The sequence below is a fragment of the Rhinolophus sinicus genome, chromosome 1 (genome assembly GCF_057876585.1).
Source record: "Rhinolophus sinicus isolate RSI-liver-muscle chromosome 1, RSI-T2T, whole genome shotgun sequence".
NCBI lineage: Eukaryota > Metazoa > Chordata > Mammalia > Chiroptera > Rhinolophidae > Rhinolophus > Rhinolophus sinicus.
In genome coordinates this window covers 11392727-11414435 of record NC_142501.1, presented here as the reverse complement: position 1 = coordinate 11414435, position 21709 = coordinate 11392727, and the positions used below count along the sequence as shown (strand labels likewise).

Sequence of the window (21709 nt, the reverse complement as noted above, 5' to 3'; positions counted from 1 at the left end):
GTGTGGAGCTGAGGGGGGCGGGGGTTCTGCTGGGCGACAGCTTCCCTCCTACTCCCCGCTGTGAGGACAGAGCTGAGGATTCCCCCAGGCACCCAGAGGCTGAACCCTTCCAGAACTGTCCACACAAGCTACAGGGTTGGCACAAATGGCTTTTGCAGAAAGGGAAATGCAGCCGCTCCCACACTTGGTCAGTCAGTTACCGTGTTTCCCCCAAAATAAGACCTAGCCAGACGATCAGCTCTAATGCATCTTTTGGAGCAAAAATTAATATAAGACCCGGTATGATATTATATTATATTATATTATATTATATTATATTATATTATATTATATTAAAGACCCGGTCTTATATTATATAAAATAAGACCGTGTCTTACTGTGTCTCCCCGAAAATAAGACCTAGTCAGACAATCAGCTCCAATGTGTCTTTTGGAGCAAAAATTAATATAAGACCCGGTATTATATTATATTATATTATATTATATTATATTATATTATATTATATTATATTATAGACCCGGTCTTATATTAATTTTTGCTCCAAAAGACGCATTAGAGCTGATTGTCTGGCTAGGTCTTATTTTCGGGGAAACATGGTATTAACACCAGCCAATGAACTTCAATGTCTTTGCTCTGTGCTTTGCACAGGCCAAGCTGAGCGGGTGAAAAGCACTTCATGGCACCCAGCCTGGCTCAGGAAGGCCCAGTGTGCCCCGCAGGACCCAGCCTGGGCTCCCTCCCACCAAGGCTGCCTGAGGACTTTATTCTGGCTATTCCCCCATATCCACATTCTTTTCCCAACCACTGCTATCCTGTAGGGCAAACTCTGTGTTAATCTTAAAAACAAACAAACAAAAAAACAGTATGCTAAATGCAATGTCTATCCTGGATTGGGTCCTGGGGTAGAAAAAGAACATTTGTGGAAAAAGTAGTGAAATCCAAAACAAATCAAAATTCAGTGATCGGTACTGTACCAAAGTGAATTTCTCCGTTTTGACAAATGCACCACGGTTACGGGAAAGATGTTAACATAGGGGAAACTGAGGGACAAATGTACATGAATTCTCTTACTATCTTTGCAACTTTTCTATAAATCTAAAATCATTCCAAAATAAAACGTTTATTTATTTATTTATTTTTTAAGAAAAGAAAACAGAATGATCACCTCTTTGGGAAGTCACAGCCAATGAGTACATGACTTGGAATGGGAGTATGTGCTGGGTTTTACCCCCATTCGCCCCCAGGGTGGGGCTCCCTTATACAGTAAACAACCTGCCCCACCACACCTGGCCATAGCAGCCCTAAAATTGCACCTGCCCTCTATCCTGAGACAATCACCTCTCCAAAAAAGCCCAAGCGAAGTCGTCTCCCCGACGTAGGGCCATCTGACTCCCTCCATTCTGCATGCATCGATTAGACACTCTGAATATCTAGCTCTGGGCTTGGTACTGCAGTGGATACAAAACCTGGAAGAACAGAACAGTGTACAATTCCATTCGTTTTGACAGAGATACACACCCATGAAACCTCAACCACAACCAAGATACAGAAGATCACAGGACATTTCCATCACCATGGAAAGTTTCCTCTCACCCCCCCATTCTGTGCAGTCCATTCCCCCACCCCCACCACATACAGAAGCTCTGACCTGCTTTCTGTCATGATAGATCACTTCGTATTTTCTAGAATTTTACATAAATGGAATCACACAGTATGTGGCTTCTTGCACATAGTTTCTTTCCCTCGATGTGTGTTTGAGATTCATCCATGTTGTTGCATGTGCCAGGCGCGTCCCTCTTATTAGTAAGCTGTGATCCATCGAGGGGAATGAGTCACAGCGTGGTTATTCACTCAGTCCTGTCCTCTTTTAACCACACTTGGCAAACTCACTGAATCACAGAACCACGGGGTTCCTGGGCATGCGTAGAGGGACCGTGAAGGCCATCTTGAACCAGCCTGCCCTGCACCACTGGAATCCAATGCTTGGTTCACTGCCCACGAAGTAGCCGCCCAGCCCTTGTTTACATAATGAGGAACTCATTCCCTTAGGAGCCAGATCCTTCCATCCTTGGACAGTGAGCCTGTTAGAAAACCCTTCTTCATTTCAGCCCAAATCCACCTCCCTAGACTGTCCCCACAGAGGTCCTAGTTCTTGCCCTAGGGCCACTCGGCTTCTTCCTCCCCACCTCAGGCCTAAGAATTCGGGAGGCACAACCTCCACCCAGCAACGTGCCGATAAATGTTTAACTTATATCTCTACTCGAAAATAAGACCGGGTCTTATATTAATTTTTGCTCCAAAAGATGCATTGGTTCAGGGGCTGTCATCCTGAAAAATCATGCTAGGGCTTATTTTCCAGTTTGGTCTTATTTTCGGGGAAATACAGTAGTTTAGTGATTTTTGCTGGGGTATAATATTCCATGAAATGAATGTTATCAAAATGTATTTATCTAATCTCCTGTTAATGGATATGTAGGAGGCTGGCCATCTTTGCATTGCAAATAGTTCTGCTATGAACACTCGTGGCATCCTGGAGCTGGTGTGTGAGGTTTCTCCAGAAGGGGGTTGGAAGAACCGTAGGCACACCCATCTGTCACCTCAATAGAGGGTGAGAAGTCATTTTGCGGGGTCCTCCCAGTCCACACCCTCGCCCACACTTGGTCTTGTGAGACTTTATACTTTGGCCAATCTCATGGGTGTGAATTGGAATCCCATTGTGGTTTTAATTTACATGACTGATTTCTAGTGATGCTGAGCGTCTTTGCAAGTATGTATTGGACATTTGGGTTTCCTGTTCCATAAAATGTCTTTTCATATCTTTTGTCCATTTCCCTGTTCTTTTATGTTTATTTGGGGAAGTTCTTTATATATTCTGATTTCCAAACTTAAATTGGTGCCTGCTCTGCAAATCTTTTTTCCAGTCTTTGGGCTATCTTTTGATCATCTGTGACTTTTAATAAACAGCACTTTTATTTGAATGTCTAATTTAAATGTCTTCCCTAATGACTTGTGCTTTTGGAGTGAGTCCTGCCTAAGAAGTCCTTTCCTACTTCCAATTTCATAAAGATGTGCTCCTACATTTTCTTCCAAAGCTTTGCAAGTTTTGCTTTTCATAATCAGGTCTTAACATACTTCGGCTGGATGTTAGGGTGTGGTGAGATACAGACTTCTTCAAATGCTGTGAGATGTAGATTTAATGACATTGTCTCCATAACCAATGGCTGTGACATCATTTATTGAGGAGCTCTGCATGCCCTATCTTGGGTGAGCTGCCTGTCGCATGGCCAGGGTCTCTGTGTGTAGTCTATTCTTAGCTTCTCTGACTATTGGTCTATTTGCCTGCCCTGGAGCCAGAACAATACTGCCTTAATTACCTAAGTTCTGTGTCAGGTCTTTATATCCAGCAGGGAAAATTCTCCTCTCTCAAACGTTTTCAAAATTCTTATAGTTATCGCCGACCCTTTGCTCTTTCATATAAATTTTAGAATAAGCTTGTCAAGTTCCAAGAAAAACGATGCCAGGATTCTGATTAGAATTCTGTTCAATTTATAGAGGAATTTGAGGAGAACTGACATCTTTGTAAATTCAGTCTGCCTACCCATTAATGTGTTCTATTTCTTCTTTATATCTTTCAATCAAGTTTTATAATTTCCCCCCAGGAAGGTCATGCACATTTTTTCATTAGATTTATTGCGCGATACCATATTACATTCAGTGTCATTGTAACAAATGCTTTTTTAAATTGCATTTTCTGTTTGTTGCTTACATGTGGGAAAAATGTCAAATTTTGCATATTGGACTTCTATATATGGCAACGCAGGTGGAAATTTTTATCATAATTTATCTAGAGATTTTGCTACTAACGAGTCTGAGACTGTCTTTGTCGATAGTCTTATCATTTGTGGAAAATGACAGTTTTATTTCCTCCTTCCTGATTTTTATAGCTTCAATTCCTTGGGTTGTCTGGAGCCTTTACTGCTGACTTGAATAGAATCAGTGATGGTGGGCATCTTTGTCTTATCACCGATTTTAAAAAGAGTGTGTCTGCACAGGGATATGAAACACAGTTTGGGAAATATAATCAATATAATCAATAATGTTGTAAAGACTATGTAGGGTGCCAGATGGGCACTGGATTTATTAGTGAGACCACTTCATACATAGACTGTGTAGGTGCCTGACCACTGTGCTACACACCTGAAGCTGAATAACACGGAATGTCAAATACAGGATGTGGAGTACAGCATAGGGAATATAGTCAATGGAATTGTAACAGCTGTATTTGATGTCAGAGAGGTAGGAGATTGGGGGGGTTATCACTTTGTGAGGGGTGTAAATGTCTAACTATTACATTGCACACCTGAAACTAAAACAATAAAATTTTTTAAATGTAGCTTTCAATGCTCAAAAAAAATAAATAAAAAAGAGTGTGCCTGTGTTCCAGCATTGAACATGACGTAGGCTTTGGCAGATATTATTATCAGTTAAAAAGTTTCCCCACTATTCTTAGTAACCACAGATTTGCTTTTATTTTTATCATAAGTGTTTGATTTTATTGAGTGCTTTTTTCTTTTTTTCTTTTTTAATTTATTGGGGTGACAATTGTTAGTGAAATTACATAGATTTCAGGTGTACAATTCTGTATTACATCATCTATAAATACCATTGTGTGTTCACCACCCAGAGACAGTTCTCCTTCCATCACCATATATTTGATCCCCCTTACCCTCATATCCCACCCCCCAACCCCCTTACCACTAAACTATTGTCTGTGTCTATGAGTTTCTGTTTCTCATTTGTTTGTCTCATTCTTTTGTTGTTTTTGGTTTATATACCACATATCAGTGAAATCATATGGTTCTCTGCTTTTTCTGTCTGACTTATTTCGCTTAGCATTATATATACTCTCAGGATCCATCCATGTTGTCACAAATGTTCCTATATCATCTTTTCTTACCGCCGAATAGTATTCCATTGTGTATATATACCACAACTTCTTTATCCATTCATCTATCGAAGGACATTTTGGTTGTTTCCATATCTTGGCCACCGTAAACAAAACTGCAATGAACATTGGAGCACACGTGTCTTTATGTATAAATGTTTTCAGATTTTTTGGGGAGATACCCAGGAGAGGGATTGCTGGGTCATATGGTAATTCTATTCGTAATTTTTTGAGGAACCTCCACACTGCCTTCCATTACGGCTGCACCAGTCTGCATTCCCACCAACAGTGTATGAGGGTTCCTTTTTCTCCACAGCCTCTCCAACACTTGTTACTATTTGTCTTGTTGATGATAGCCATTCTGACTAGGGTGAGGTGATATCTCATTGTGGTTTTTATTTGCATTTCTCTGATGATTAGTGATGTTGAGCATTTTTTCATATGTCTATTTGCCATTTGTATGTCCTCTTTGGAGAAATGTCTCTTCAGGTCCTCTGCCCATTTTTCAATTGGGTGGTTTGTTTTTTTGTTGAGTTTCATGAGTTCCTTGTATATTTTGGATATTAGCCGCTTATCGGTGGCACTGTTTGCAAAAATCTTCTCCCATTCAGTTGGTTGCCTCTTTATTTTGTCGATGGTTTCTTTTGCTGTGCAGAAGATTTAAGTTTCAAATAGTCCCATTCGTTTATTTTAGCTTTACTTCCATTGCCTTTGGAGTCAAATTCATAAAATGCTGAGTGCTTTTTTCTATATCTCTAGAGATGTTGTGAATAAGGTTCACACATTTTCTAATGTCGTGCATTCCTGCAGAAACCTAACTTAGTCACTCCGGGCAATGCTACTGACTAACCCTCTGTCGCCATTCTCCGCTTCTTTTAATAAGAGCTCCAAGACTTGTAGCCAGCCAGCTCCTCCACGTAATGGACCACATTTCTGTATCCCTTACAGCAGGGTGTAGCCGTATGACTAAGTTTGGGAGAGAGGGGGTGAATGCAAGTGATATGTGCATATCATCTCCTTGAATGCGAAGCCATTTATCCTGTGCATCTTTCTTCCCTCTCCCTACTGGCCAGGAAATAGAAATCCTGGGTGTCGGGAGGATGGAAGGTCAGGACCACTCCCCTCTGGATGGTAGAGAGACATATACTTTGTCTTCTTGAAGACACTGTGTTATGGGGTCTTTCTGTTATAACAACTTAGATTCTGCCCTAATGAATGCAGTCATCATGGTTGCTTTTCATATACTGCTGGCTTCAAATTGCCAAAATAGGGGGTGGAGTAGGGGTGGGGTTCCCATGGTCATTGGTGAGACGGGCCAGTAATTTTCCTTTCTTTCTTTCCTTTTTTTCTTTCTTTTGGAGGGCGGGTAGGTATCAAGGTTATACTAGTTTCATTAAAAGACTTGGCAATATTATCTCTTTTTCTATTTTTTAGAGAAGTTTGGATAATATAGAATTATCTCTTCCTTGAGTATTTTATAACATTTATAAAGCCATCTGGGCCTGGTTTTGGAATTATGTGAAAGGAGGGAGAGGTAGATTTTAAACTATTAGTTCAACTTCTTTAATGGATATAAAACAACCTGGAATTTCTATTACTTCTTAGCCATAGTTTTCTAGAAATATTTTATATTTTTTTCTATTTTGCTTGGGTTTTTTAATTCATTGATATAAAACTATTCATAGTATTATCATACTTCTTTTTTAATTTCTTCTTTTTTAATTTGTTATATTGCTCCTTTTCGTCCTATATTAATTATTTTTGCCTCCAACATTTGTTTTTACATGCTTCCCAAACTTGTTAATCATAATAATCTTTTCAAAGAACCAATTTTGGCCTTGTTAATCCTTTCTACTATACAATTGTTTCCATTTATTTAAATTCTGTTCTTATCTTTATTATTTCCTTTTTTCTTTTTTCTTTGGATTTCTTCCATTGTTCTTACTTTATTTCTCAGTTTTGAATACTTAAGCTTTATGAATTTTCAACCTTGTTTTAACACTATTAATTTTCCTCAAATACTACTTTAGTTGCAACCTACAGCTTTTTAAAAATTGTGGCAAATATATACATAACATAAAATTCACCACAACTTACAATTTTGATATGCAGTATTTTATTATGTTTTCATTCTAAGTATTTTAAATTTTCATTATTATTTTTTTTGATCAATGAGTTATTTGAAAGTGTGTTTTTAATTTTCAAATGTTGGGAAACGGGATTGTTATCTTTTTACTGTTTTTTTAATGATATTGTGGTCAGAAAATTTGGCCTGATTCCTCTAAATTTGTTGAGACTTGTTTTATGTATGACCTAGTATGGGGTTCATTTTTTCATAAATGTGTAGATAGCCAGCGTTCCGTAAATGTCTAATAAAATCAAAGATGTTAACTCTGCTCAAATCTTTTATATCATTACAAATGGTTTTCACTTGTCTCGCTTGCTCTGTAAGCTACTGAGAAAGGTTTGTTAACTCTCCCATCATGATGGTGAATTTGTCAATTCTCCTTGTAATTCAGTCACTTTTAATTTTTGCTTTATAAATCTTTAAGCTCTATCATTAAAAGGGTACAACTTTAGAATTATTATAGCTTCCTAAAAATTTTAACGTTTTATTAAAACAGCAGCCAACGTTTTTTATGGCCTTTCTATATTCTAAGATTTGGCAAAGAGCTGATACTTAATAAATTTTTATAGAAACAAGAGATTTTTTGAAGAAAAAAAAAAGTCCCTGGGTGTGGGGGTGCTCTCAGGGTCTCTGGCAGGCCCCCGGGAAGGTGGATTGAGAGCCGGTTTGGGCAGAGGTTCCCTCTGCTTTGGGTCAGTCCCATGCTCAATGTCACAAACAAGAGAGGTATCAGAAGAGGAGTGGTCAGTTCCAGGCACTCCTCAGTGGCTGCAGTCTGGTCCCCAGCCTGGCAGGGTCTTCCCAGAGTGACTAGGCTCTGGGGACAAATTCCTGGGGGGCTGATTCAGACAGCCCCTGATGATTATTCCCTACCCTGGACTGATGGCCTCAGGCCACACTTCACTTCAGTCACCTCCCTCCTTCCTGCAAGAGGAGCAAACTCGGGCCCAAAAGCTCCATGGGGCAAATGCAGGGCTCAGGGAGGGGGTTTTCCCCATGGAGATCCCCAGGGAGCCCTGGATGCAGAGTGCCCATCCCTGTCTTCAACAGGGGCTCTCCTTCTGTCCCTGGGTCAGCTTCTGTGCCCCAGACATACCCAGAAACCAAGCACAACAAGGCTCCCACTTTCAGACCCCAGGGAGCTCTCCCTGCAGCCCCCACAGGCCACCCTCTGAATGACAGGTTGACAAGAGCTGCTCCTCCCGGTCCCCACGCAGGCGCACCTTCCTCTTCCTCTCCTTCATACACCTGCTCCTCGGACATGGTCTTGGCCTTTCCCTTTACACCCTCAGGGGCCATCTCGGCCAACCGTGGCTCCCATCGCCATCCCTGACCTGCTAGAGATGCCCCCACCCCTACCCGGAACACCCATTGGCCCCTTGAAATCAACAGTCTTCCCCACCTCCCATCCTAATGCGATACAACCATCCCACTCCTCTAAACGGGGATCTAGACAGCAAACATTTTTTAAAAGTTTTTTTATTACATTTTAATATTTTCATATTACCTTGGAACAAAGAATACATTCACATGGTCCAAAATTCAAAACATACAAAAGAGCCTGTCATGACAAGTACGCCTGCCAGCCCATCTCCCAGCCACCCAGGCCCCTCCTACGAGGCCATCTCCTGTGCCAGTTTCTTGTGTCCCACCATGGATATTCCAGCAGAAGAAAGCATTCTTTGTTTCCTTTCTCTCACCCCAAAAGGGAACACACGATGCCAGGTGTCCTGCCCAGCGCTGGTTTTCATTTACTATTTACCTTGAAGTTTATTCATTTACACAGAGGTTCCTCATTCATGTTTGCTGCTGAGCAGAATTCCATTGTGCGGGCCTTTGACAATTCATCTGGTTAGTTCCTACTGAAGAGAAGGTTAGGTGCTTCCCCACCTTTGCTCCTCCAACTGCACAGCCATGAGTAACGGGGTACACGCACTGTTTTTCCCAGGGGTGAGTATCTGAAGGCTGCCTCCCTTTGGGAGGGTTTCTGGGTAATAGGGTGAGACATTTGTGCCAAAAACCCTCCACGGCAGCTGCACCCATTTATTCTCCCACCAACAATGCATGAAAGCTCATGTCCCACCTTTTTACCAACACAGTCTTTTAGACAACTCTTTTATTTTTGATATTCCAGTAAGCAAAAAAATGATACGGCAATGGAGTTTTGATTTGCATTTCTTTTAGTATGAGTGAGCACTTTTTTTCAGAGAGCTAAAAGCCATCTGCATTTCCCTTTTCTGTGAATTGTGTTTTCACCCTTTGCCCATTTTCTTATTTGGCGCTGGTCTTGTTCATTGATTTCCATATTAGGGAAATAAGCTTTTTGAATATCACGCAAGTTACAAACATGTTTCCCCAGATTGTCACTGGCTTTACTCAGAGTGGCCTGAGGCATGCAGACTTCTTCATATTTGTGTCGTTTAGTTCATCAGTCTTTTCTTTTACGGCTACGAGCCTCTTTGTGATTCGTAGGCCTCCGCCACTCTGAAATCACATTTTTAAAGCATTCTTCTATGTTTTCTCCTTGTAGTGTTATGGCGTAATTTTTTACATTTGGTATTTGATACCTCTCATCTGACCCCTTTGCACAAGGTGAGGTACAGGTCTTACTTTATTATTTTCCAAATGGCTACCCAGCGACTGACACCATTTGCCCTAATACTGTATTCTCTCCCCCCTGGCTGAGAAGCTACCTTTATTTCATACTAAATGCACAGCTGTATTAAAAGTTACTCCTGGTGGGGCAGCATTCCTGGCATTTTCCCTGTTCAGTCCCAGCACCCAGGTGCCCCCCAGGCACCATGGTTTCTCCCTCATTGTTTCTTGAGCTTACCTCCTTCTCTCACTTTCCACTTCACAGTTTTGGTTCAGAACTCACCACTTCTCCCCAGGAATGTACAGTATGTAAGTGTCAGTGCCGGGGGAGGAGGGCTGTGAGTGGGACCCTGTTTACCCTGGGATAAGGCCCCTCTCATTCAGGGCTCTTCCCTCTCCACCCTCCCCACTGCATCTCTTGCTTCCTTCTCCCAGCTCGGGGCCAGAGCCCTGGAAGGTCTTCGAAAGCCACACTTAGTATGTCCTTGTATCTGCCATTCCCTCAACACAGACGTCCCCATCCTCCCTTACTGCCTGACCACATCCCATTTTCCCTCCAAGATTCAGTATTGGGTGTTCCCCCTGGGGCCCCAGAACTGTCCGCTCACCTGCCCACTCCTCATTCCAGCCCTATCCTTATCATGGAAGGAGAGGAGCAGAGATCCCACCACAGCCTGCCCGTCCGCCTTCACGCACGCACACAAACTGCACAGAACAAGCCAACGTGTGTACATGCCTTTGCTCTAGCCAGACAGGCGGGGAGCACAGGGCAGCTTCCCCACTCCATCCAGTGCATTCCCCCATCTCCTCCACTGGGTGGGGCTTGGTTTTGACTCTCAACATCCCCTCCCTCTTCCATAGCCCCACCCCACTCCAGGCCATTTAACCCCTTCGCTCCTGCCTTTCTCCTTGTGCCCTGGCCATGGGTGTCCATCCTCTGGCTCTGCCTTCTTCAATGTTGGCTGGGCCAGGGGCTTCTGATGCTGAGCAGAGAGGGGAAGACACCTTCAGAGGGGCTTGGCTGGGGCATGGGGAGGATGGCCTCCTACCTGAAAATCGCCTATGCCATGTTAGGCTGGCATGCACTATTCATCACTCGACACATACTTAATAAGCTGGTCCTAGGCGCTCAGCCCTGGGGAAATGGCGGTGGACCAAGTGGTGGACCAAGAGAAGTTCCTGCCCCCAGAGAGCTCACATCTGTCTCAACAGGGACACAGACAATAAACAAGATAATAAATAGAATGATGATACAGGGGGTGCAAAGTGCCACGAAAAAATAACAAAGGAGGCTGAGGACAAGAGAATGATGAAGAATGATGGAGAATGTTGATTTAGAAACCAGACTGCCTCTGCAAAGACGAGAAGAGCACTGCAGGTGGAGGGACCCACCAAGGGCAAAGGTGGAAAGGAGCTCAGAGTGCTTTCAGGGGCAGCAAGAGGCCCATGGGGCTTGAATGATGTGCCCACAGCAGAGTGGCTGGGAGGGCCTGGAGGCACCAGTAGGACTTTGCATTCATCTGTGAGCAGGGAAACTACTAGATCCAAATCTAGAAGGTGCCCTCTGATGGCCATGCAAGGAATAATAGACCGTAGTGGGACAAAGGCAGAATCTGAGAAACCCCGCTGTCACTGAGGTGTCCAGGGAGAAGGGACAGAGGTTTAGACCAGAGAGGTGATGGTGGAGGATGTGAGAAGTGGCTGGATCCAGGATATACTTTGCAGAGTCTGTAGGATTTGCTAATGGAGTCAAATATAGTGCCAGTTTCATTCCCAGCAACTTGGGAGATGGCAGGAAGTGGGTGACTGCAGGAGAGGGTTTACACAGTTGGATACTGAGGCTTCTGTTCTGGACATTTCCATTGAGAAGCCTTTTGGACATAGGGATGTCAAGTGTTTGGTTAGATGGTGAGTGTGGAGGAAAGGGAAGGACTTAGGGTACAGACATAAGCATGGAGTTGTCCAGATGTAGATGAGATTTAAAGTGGCAGGAGGTCACCGGGGAAGGACTGCCTCAGGAACTGGGAGGAGGGACAGGGGACAAGGAAACCCTTTCCTACCGCATATCTGGGGTCATATCCGTTCCCTTTCCAGATTTTCCTGGCCCTGCTCTCAGCCCCACCCCTTACCCAGCTTCATTGCGCTCGCTTTGGCCCTATGCTCAGGCCCCCCATCCCCTCCCTCCCTCTGCACCCCCAACCAGCAGCCCATGCTCAGATCACTCTTCCTGCACAGGTTAATCAAAGCACTCTTAATTCCTTTCTTCTTTGGGACCTAGACTTCCAGACCCACCCTGTCTACTTCTGTGAATTCCGCCTTCAGCTCAGCAAGGCCTGAGCTCTCAGCCACCCCTTGCTGACCCCTAGAGGGCGCTTTCTCAACACTCCCCTCCCCGCTGCCATCGCCATTCTGGAACCACTAACCCTGTCCTTCAGGAGGTGACCTCAGCTTCCATTCCACCCAGACCTGTCTAAAGATGGCTCAGGTCCTCCTCCAGCTTCCTTCCTCTCCCACTCGTGGATCCTGTAGTCAACTGTGTGCTCACACCCCGCCTCCTCCACTAGCTGGCCGCATGGCCTCAGCAAGAGCTTTACCTTCTCACTGGAGAGCGGTGAGCGCCAAGTGAGTGATACGTGTAAGGAACCAAGAACATGACCAAAGAGAGGCAAACACCCGGTCATGTCGGGGTTACTGTGGTCATGGGGCTGGCTTTTCCCTTTGCCTCTTCTAGCCTGCTCCCCTTCTCTAGCACTTTGTTCTGCTTTCTCAGGTATCTTCTTTCTCACATCGACTCCTTCCCACATTGAGTCTCGCACATCTTACAAAGAAACAGCCCAGGACTTGGTCTCTCTGTTACCCCAGTGCCACTCACGCATCCTCCCCTCCCAGCCGTGCCCTCTCCTCACCCTTGCCTCCCAGGAAACCCCTCACCTGCTGCAATCTGCTTTCCTTCATGGCAAGACCAGAGCCAGACATCAATACACAAAGATGGGGCATCCAGGGACTGATCCAAGAAGGGCTGGGGACCGGGGACCCCAGAGAGCTAAGGATACATTTGGGAGCTAAATCTATATAATCTAGTTCTGGGGCTCAGCCCACTTCTGTGAGTGAATTAGGTCAAGTTCTTAGAGGGTGCCAGTAAGACTCCAAAATTGATGGGCCCTCCCCACCACTCCCCTGAAACAACTCTCTCAAGGGTCACTTGTGAATTCCAGATCCCCAAATCCAAAGGCCATCTCGATCCTGTGTCAGGCATGCTTCACTGTAGGAAGTAACACCCCCTCTAGGTACCTTAAGCAGAAAGGGATTTAACATGGGGAACTCGGCGCTTACAAAATCCTAGGAAGTACACGCTGAGTGACTGAGTCCCCAGAACGCCACAGAACTGACCAAGGTTGCTGCTGCCAAGGCTACGGTCAGAACAATGAAGATGCAGAGGCCAGCCCCAAACACACCTCTGTGGCTGCCACCAGGGCTCAGGAAGCTACAGCCACCACTGCACCCGTCCCTCGCCCCTTAGAAAGCAGGTGCCTGGACGCTATGACACAGAGTCCAGCCACTGTTTCCTCTGCTGCGGCTAGCTGCTCTCAACACCCACACCCACCCGGAGCAGCAAGAAGAGAGCCACCTTCCAAACCTCACATGAGCAGTTCTCACAGGCAGAATCCAATTTATATCCAGAACCAGATCTGGGAGAAACGGTATTTTTAGCTTTCCAGGCTCCACTGTCCAAGGAAGCACAGCAGAGGGCGGATGGAATGGAAGCTAAGTGAGCTGACCCATGGCTCCATCACAGGCCCAGTCTCCCAGCCTCTCCGCATCACTTACCTGGTGGCCTCTCACTCCCCTTTCAAGCACTTCTTAAACATGCCTCTTGCATTGCTTTGGGCTCCTTTGCCTGGCTCTGTGTGTCAGCGGACTCCACTCCACTGCAGGTACGAGAAACCCAGCAGCAGGGGCTTCAACAGGCAGGGGTTTGCTGCCTTGTTCAGCAAGGTGTCGGGTAGAGGCAGCCCAGGCCAACGTCACTTCACCCTGTGGAGAAGCAGTGACGTGGAAAGATGGACATGGCTGGCCTGTGACTCACACTCACCGGGCCTCACATCCCTACACTCATAGACCGTGGGACCCTGGACAAAACACTTTACCCTCTGGGCCTTAGTTCTTCAGATATATGTCGCTGAATGTGTGGAGATTAGAGATCAGTAAATATTTTCTAAACAATGTGTTCAAGTATTATATGAATAACTTTAAAATGTGGAAGCGTATCAAATGGAAAGTATGGGTGCTGAATGGACGTCATCGGTCACCCAGGAAGGGCAGCAGGATGCAAACTCAGGCCTTCCAAGTGCAGAACGCAAGTCCATAACGCTATGGGCAGATGGACTCGTGGTAGGGAGGATAGATGGAAGAATGGAGAGTGGAAGATGGCAGCAGGTTGGGAGGACGGACAAATGAACAGTTACTGGATGGAGTCAGGAGGGTTCCTTGAGGGGCTTTCCATGTACTCCAGCTGTAGCCCAGCTACTCCCTACCTACTCCCCAAACAGGGCTGGGCTAGGGAGAGGCAAGCGAGGCACTCACCTCGCCTCGGGCACAGAATCTAAGGGGAGGCCCAAAATTCACTAATCAAGACAAATAATACTTTATGTGATATCGTTATAAATCAAAATTAATGCAAAATTAGTGATGAACAAAATATCAAAAATAAAGTTAGATTTACTTATTTAAATTTGAATGAAGCTCAGATCTAACCCAGCACTTGCATGATCTCATCCGCCTCACCCTGGTCCAGGCCCCACCTACCACCCCAGTACCTCCCTACCAACCCACTCATAGCCCCCACCCCACCACTTCATCACCACCCCACCCGGAACCTGAGAGTCAGGAAGGATGCGATAGAATAAGAAAGAAGACAGGGAGACGGAGCTGCCAAGCTCTTCCCAGCATCCAGCCCTGACCCCGGCTACGATCACCACCCACAGATCCCTCGGTGTCCGGGTGAAGGGCCCTCTGAGGACCCCAGTACACAGGGGAGCCTTAAGTTGTGGCTTCTATGAGCGGTGTCCCCTCAGGCCACCACAGGGTGGAGCCCGCGGGCTGCTTTGGTCTCTGTGGAAACGCTGGAAGGGGGTGAGGGAAGGGGCCAGGCCATCCTGGGCCTCCCTGTCTTCCCGGATGGAGCCCTCCTACTCAGCCAGAGGGATTCTGAGCCTTGACTGTGGCCGAGGTCTGTGCCAGCTGCTTTACATGGATTCGATCAGGAAACCCTTCACATCCGTCATTATCCCATTTTTTGCAGAAAAGGAAACCAAGGCCCAGAAAGAGAAAGTCCCTGTGGGCAGCAGCTGGCTGCGAGAGGAAGCACCTCTCTAAAGGTCTGCACTTCTGTTTCTGTCTCCATGGTCCCTGGGCCTCACAGAGAGCATTCTGGGCAGGTGTCAGGAAGAAATGCGCCTCCAGTCCCGTTTTGTATAGTTGGAGACCAAGGCCCAGAGTGGCTGAGTACTTGAGCTCCGTCACACAGCAGGGAGAGACAGAGGCAGTGGGGGAAGCCGGAGCCTGCCTGAGCCCAAGCCCCAGGCTGTCTGTACCTTCCATGTCCTTAGCCGACCCCGTGTGACTCCCACCTGAGGCCCCTTGGTCTGACAGACTCAGTCAGGCCGGAGAGGAAACTCGAGCAGGTGGGAGTCAGGAGCCCTTTGTCCCTCCCCCCTAATGCTGACTTAGGGCAAACTGCACCCCTGTCTGTGCCAGGTCTATTTCAGGGCTTTGCGGGCCTGGGGTTGGGCAGAGAACCAGATGTGGCCTCCTCCCCAGCATGCTGACAGCCTGGTATGGGCAGGATCGCAAAGCCTGAGGGCGAGTGAGAATAGAAAGGACAGTAGGAAAAGAGAATGAGGGGCGGCCAGATGGCTCCACTGGTTAGAGCGCAAGTTCTCAACAACAAGGTTGCCGGTTCAATTCCCGCATGGGATGGTGGGCTGTGCCCCCTGCAACTAAAGATTGAAAACGGCGACTGGACTTGGAGCTGAGCTGCGCCCTCCACGACTAGAGTGAAGGACAACTTGGAGCTGATGGGCCCTGGAGAAACACACTGTTCCCCAATATTCCCCAATAAAATTTATTTGAAGAAAAAAAAAAAGAGACAGGGAGAGAATGAAAACCAGGACTTGGGGTGCTTGGGAACACCTCCCATCCCACCATGGTTTTCTCTCCTGTAACCATAAGGGGAGAGATCTCAGACACTCTATGAGCCCTTCCAGAAGAATGCTCCAGGGTTCAGGGATTGCAAGCTCATTGCAGTGACAAGTCGGTCTCTTTCGCCATCCCTGGACACGACTCCATGGACCAGGCTGGCCAAGGAACCCAGCTTTTGGATAACTGAAGGTTCTGGTTAACAGAGTTGCCATGTGCTCTGTGTATGGGGATGACCAATGTCAGAGTGAGGGTAAGAAACCCAAGCTTAACACTAGAAAATGGGTAACAATGGCTGATGGCCTCAGCTCTCATTTTATCCCAGGCCAGGTTGGGAATGTTACCACCTCCTAAACTGGTTACTGGGTGGGGCAGAGATGCCAAATTCTGAACCTGCTGGTCATCTGCCTTTTGGTTAGACAGAACTTTACTGTTGTAGGGCATAGTAAGTCAGGGGTCAAAAGGTCCTCAGAGCCAGTTTGGTCAAACCCTGTCCCCCACCCCAGCCATTTATTTATTCAAGAAATACTTAGCATCACCATGTCCTGAGGCTAACCAGATAGTCCTGGCCCCATCCTTCATAGAGTTTATCATCCAAAAAATGAAAACAAATATTTGATAAGCAATTAAGGTGATACGTCCTAGGATTCTGGTAAGGTATACCAGGAGCCAGGAGTACGTGGGTTAGGAAAAACTGCCCGGAGAAAACAGATTAAGCCAAGACCTGAAGCCTGAGCAGGAGTTGGCCAGAGATGATAAGGAGAAAGAGCACTGCAGGTAGAAGGCGTGGCATGTGCAAAGGCCCTGGGGCATGAGAGAACATGGTCTGATCAACGCAAAGAAAGACGGCCCACTGAGCTGTAACATAGAGTGGGAGGGAGAAAAGGGCTAGAGCGGCAGGCAGCAGTCAGCTTCCCGAGGGCCGCATGAGTCATGTTATGGAATCTCAATGCTTTCCTGAAGGCAATGGGGAGCCACTGAAGGTTTTTAAGCAGAAGAGTAGAGTGATGATTCACGTCTTAGAAAAATCTGTCTGGACTATGAGGGGAAAGAGTCTGAGTGGAAAGGGGGCAAAGCTGGAGGTCAAAGGACCAACAGGGCTGTCACAAGAGGAAAGATGATGGTGGCCCAAATAGGGAGGTGGCAGCAAGGGTGCCTGAGGATTCCATGGTTTGGAGAGTCATTTGAAACATCACACACTAGGAGACAGTAATTATCTAGGCAGGGAGGAGAGAGGAGTCCACATTAGTCCCCGGGGCTCCTCTTGGGTGACTGGGGAGACAGGGCTGCATTTGCTGAGCTGGAGGACACAGGAGAGAAATGAGAGGCCAGTTTGGGACCCACTGAGCTGAGAGCTACAGAGACATTCACGTGTTCTCAGTAGGAAACTGTAAATGTAGGTCAGGAGTCAGAAGAGAACACGGGGCAGAAGAAGGATGTGGGGGCATCAGTGTGGCGATGTAGGCCTTGAACAATAAAGAAAGAGGTCCCGTGATAGCCCCTGGGGGAACCCCAGCGTCCTACACACCACGATGTCCGTGTCCCCAGGGCCTGGCACGTTCCTTGGCATTGAGGGACAGAGGCAGGAGGTATTTTCCAAAGATGGCAGCATCAACATCTGCCATCCCACATGCTCTTCTTACAGTGTGACCCTGTGACTCTGGTAGAAGTGACACTGAGAGACTTCTGAGGCCAAGTCACAAAAGGTGACACGGTTTCCCCCTGGACCTGTCTCAGGACATGCACCTTGGCTTCCAAGGCTAGCAGGTACCCTGGAGCCACCATGCTGGAGGGACCAGGTGGAGAGGTCACACAGAGCAAGAGAGAGCTGCCTGAGGAGCCCCAGCTGTTAGAGTCCTCCCAGACCGGCCACCAACCATGTGAGGGAGTGAGCCTGCAGATATTCCAGGCCCAGCCTTGAGCCACCCCAGTTGACACCAAGTGGAGCAGAGGCCAGCTGTCCCCACTGAGCCCTGCCTGGATTTCAGATCTGTGAGCAAAATACATGTTGTTTAATCCACTAAGAAGTTTTTGGAACAGCAGAACAGGAAGGCAACTCATAAGTATGTATTGAATGAACATTTCAGGGCAGGAAGAGAAAGGGGAGCTTGCAGAGGAGACCGAGGAGTGGTCAGGAGGTTGGAGGGAATCAGAGAGTGTGAGTGAGTGGTCCAAGGGCACACAGCAGGCTGGTGGCCAAAACTTTAAGTCTGGTCTCCCTGTCCACTGCACTAATACTTTGTCTCAGATTTTTATTTTTCCTTCCTTCCTTCCTTCCTTCCTTCCTTCCTTCCTTCCTTCCTTCCTTCTTTCCTTCCTTCCTTTTATATTGAGAAATTTATATCTCCCAGATCAGCACACATACACACAAAAAGCTAGGAATCTGAAAGTAGAAAATCAGGACCAAGGAGAAAAGAAAGCAAAGATGCCAGATGATGGGTTGCAATCATTAAGCTTCAAATTTGCCTAAGTTTCCAGGCATCTGAAGTAAAAAGAGAAACAAAGCAAGTGACTCAGTTCTCCTTACTAGGAAAGTGGAGCCTTGCCAGTTCCCCGGTGAGTTGGATTTCCCTGCCACCAAGCTAGAAGAAAGCTCTGTGTGCCCTTGGTGTAAGGGGTGCTGAGTGACCTCATGCTTCCAACAGCAAGCAAGCACTGATGTCGTTTCCTTGTTTCCTGTACTAACTTCTTTGCTAAAGGCTGATCCCAGAGCTCTGAAGCCCAGAGCGTATCCTGACATTTTTATGGAGAAAACAGGACAACATCTCCCTTGCTCAGGGCACAGGCATCTAAGAACATGTTTAAAATAATGATATCAGGCCCCTCCATCAGCGAACGGACTCAGGAGTAAGCAGTCTGACAGTTTGTCTCTTAACAGTCACCCTGGGTGACGGGGGTGCACATCCAGGTTTGGGGCCCCCTGCCTAAGACCATCTTTCTTAAACCTCAGGAAAACAGACAATAAAGCAAGGCCCTACTGTCCACCGGGGCCCTGGAGCACGTTGAAAACCAGAAAAGCAGTGGAGGGACTGACGGGGGAGCAGTGGCTGGCTCCACTGAGGCCCTCTCCAGGCCAGACGCTTCATCACCACGCCCTCTGATCTTCACAAGCTGGTGAGACACATCGCAGTATCCCCATTTTACAGATGAGAATGCTGAGTCCGGGAGGATGCTGCCACGGCTCACGGGTGCAGGCACTGAGGTTCAAAGCTAGGATGACCCACCAAGATCCACTGAGCTACACGCTGACACCAAGAAGAGCCTGGTGCCCCTGGCTGTGACACACATCAGCCTTTCACAAACAGCCCAAGTCTCACATGTGACAGTGTAATATTTACTTCTTCAAGAAGCATGTATTGAGCACCTACTGTGTGCCAATCTCTTCCAGCTGCCGGGGATACAACAGGGAACCATACCAACCCAGCGTATTAACTATATTTAACTATATATTAACGATATTTCCTTATTTTCTGTATTCTTGATGCTCAGACATCAGGCGCCTCACTGCCGGGGAGTGGCTGCCCCTCGCAGGGCGAGCTAATTTCTAGAGGTCGCCAATGACTGGCCTGCCAGCACACGTTTCATATGCAAACCAACCGACTCTGGGTCCATACCCCCATCTTGCCTCCTCTGTCTGGCTTTACACTCCAGGAGGCAATATTCCTCTGCCCTAGTTATCCCAGGGCCACATACCAGGCAACGGGGGACCACCCCTATGGCCCAGAGCTCCCGCCTCGAATTATTCCAACTAGCCAATCCTAAAGCTGCTCAGCTGCTTACTCTGCCTCGCCTTTTCATTCCCTGGAAAAGCACAGTAAAGGCTCTTGTCCATGCTTTCCCCTCACTCTTCTGCTCTTGACAGACCCTAGTGCTCTCCTGTGTGGCCCAGCGTAGGCTGTCACGTCCTCTCCTCTCAGGAACTGTGAGGAACAAACTATCTTTTCCATGGTAGTCATCTGCTCAGTTGGCCTCACCACACCTGAATAAAACCGAAATCTCAGGGAACATTTAAAAACGCCCAACCCTGCCCTCTTAGCCCACAGACATGGTTCTAACCAGTTGATTTCCAAAACAGGAAGTCCCAGGGAACCCCAGCATGGCCCTGGGATGGGGGTGATCCTGGATGGCATGGCAACCCCAGCTGGTAGCCCTCATCTTCCCACATACCGCAGGGCCCATGAATGTGGACATGGGAGCTGAAGAGATGAGACCAAAATAACAGAAAAGGGACCAGAGGTATCCAAGACAACACATAGAAAAAGATTATTTTGTTCAAACTCTGTAATTACACTTTTGAGCGAAAAATGAGATTCCACAGTAGACCAAACCTGACACAAGTTTAAATACTGAAGTATCAGATTTCAGTCTTTGGAAGGACTGACAAAACTCTAGAGGAGTGGCCTCCAAAATAACAAGCACTCATGTCCCAGAAAGATGAGTCAGCCTTAACCACAATAATGCGAGAAACTCAGAACCAAGCTCCAGGCCGGATCCCTGCCTGCGGGCAGCCCCTGTGAACAGCGGCCGCAGACCTCTGGGCCTTGGTTTCCTGGTCTGTGAAGTGGGGAGCAGAGATGCCCTTGGGCCTTTCTCCCAGGCTGCCCCTCGACTCTGGGCCCTCCTCTCCTTCTCCCAGCGACCCTCTCCAGTCACATATTCCCTGGGTCTCTGATGCTTTGACAAGTCACTCTCTCCTTTAAAACACCCTCCTCAGCCTGCCCCTCCACTCAGGTGGACCCCAGCTCTGCTCTCTCCTTGCCACATTGCTTCCACTCCTCAGTGCCCCCTGCCTGATACCCCTGCCTCACCAACTCCCACCCCCAGGCGCCTGGCTGCTAGTACACGGGATGCTCAGAGACCTCCGCCTCCCCCACAGAGGGGACGCGCTGACCACTTCTCTAAGGCCCCTCATCTAGGGTCTCTGACCACTCCTGTACCTCTGGCTGCTCCCCCTCGGCCCCTGGGGGGGAATCTGCCTTCAGGGCCCCGTAGGCCTATGCCTTGGTTCCTACCTGCAGCTTCCTTCATTCCACCTCCCACTTAGATGCTGCAAAGACCAGGTGCATCATTTCCCGGGATCCCTTGCATCCAGGTGTAGGTGGTCAAGTAGGTATGAGACTCCTCCTGGAATTGCGCAGATATCTGGTGACCACGAGGGAGCCATTGCCTCTGGTTTGTCTCAGACCTCAGCCCTGCCCCACCCCCTGACTTAGCCACATGGGCCCCCTGGAGACCTTCTGCTTCCCCCAGACCCCTACTCCAGTGAGCTTGGGAGAGAGGTAGAGCCTGGGGCCACCTCCTCGTGCATGTGATGTGTACACATGCCCTTGAAGTGCCAGGGTGTATTCCTGTTCCTAGCAGAAACTGCTGTTCTGAAATTACTGCCGCCTGGGTTGGAAAGGGGAAGTGGGAGTCAGAGAACAGCGGAGTGCAGGGTGGAGACCCAGGAAGAGGAGGAGGGGCAGAGGAGGGAGAACTAGATCCAGGTCTGGATTCATCCCAAATCCCAGCCGCCATTCCATCTCAAGCCTCTGAGCCTTTGCTTGGGCTGTTCCTTGAACCTGGAACACCCTCCCCCTCTCCTTCTCCAAAGCACAGACTCTTGCTTGACCTTCAACAGGAGTCTTTCCTTCCTTGTGCAAATATCCAAGACCCCAGGTAGTCACCCTGCTCTGCGAAGCCCTCGCTGAATGGGTTAAGAGACCCTGTGCCCCCTCGGGTTTATCACTGAGTGTTGTCAGTGGCTGTTCAGTTTTCTGTCCCCAGCACCCAGCACCTGGCTTGGCACAAAGTTTGCACTCAAGAACTCCTGCCTGTCCACTCAGCGTGAAATGACAGCTCTC

The 21709-nt window shown here is 47.5% G+C and overlaps 1 long non-coding RNA gene across 1 annotated transcript; it reads right to left on the bottom strand.

Moving 5' to 3' along the window:
* Positions 1-8586: 8586 nt before the first annotated feature.
* Positions 8587-21207, bottom strand: LOC141570170 (uncharacterized). Its single transcript, XR_012494122.2, has 3 exons — positions 20879-21207; positions 13497-13703; positions 8587-9557 (listed from the first exon to the last, which is right to left on the bottom strand). It is a non-coding gene; the product is annotated as an uncharacterized LOC141570170 (long non-coding RNA).
* Positions 21208-21709: the final 502 nt, after the last annotated feature.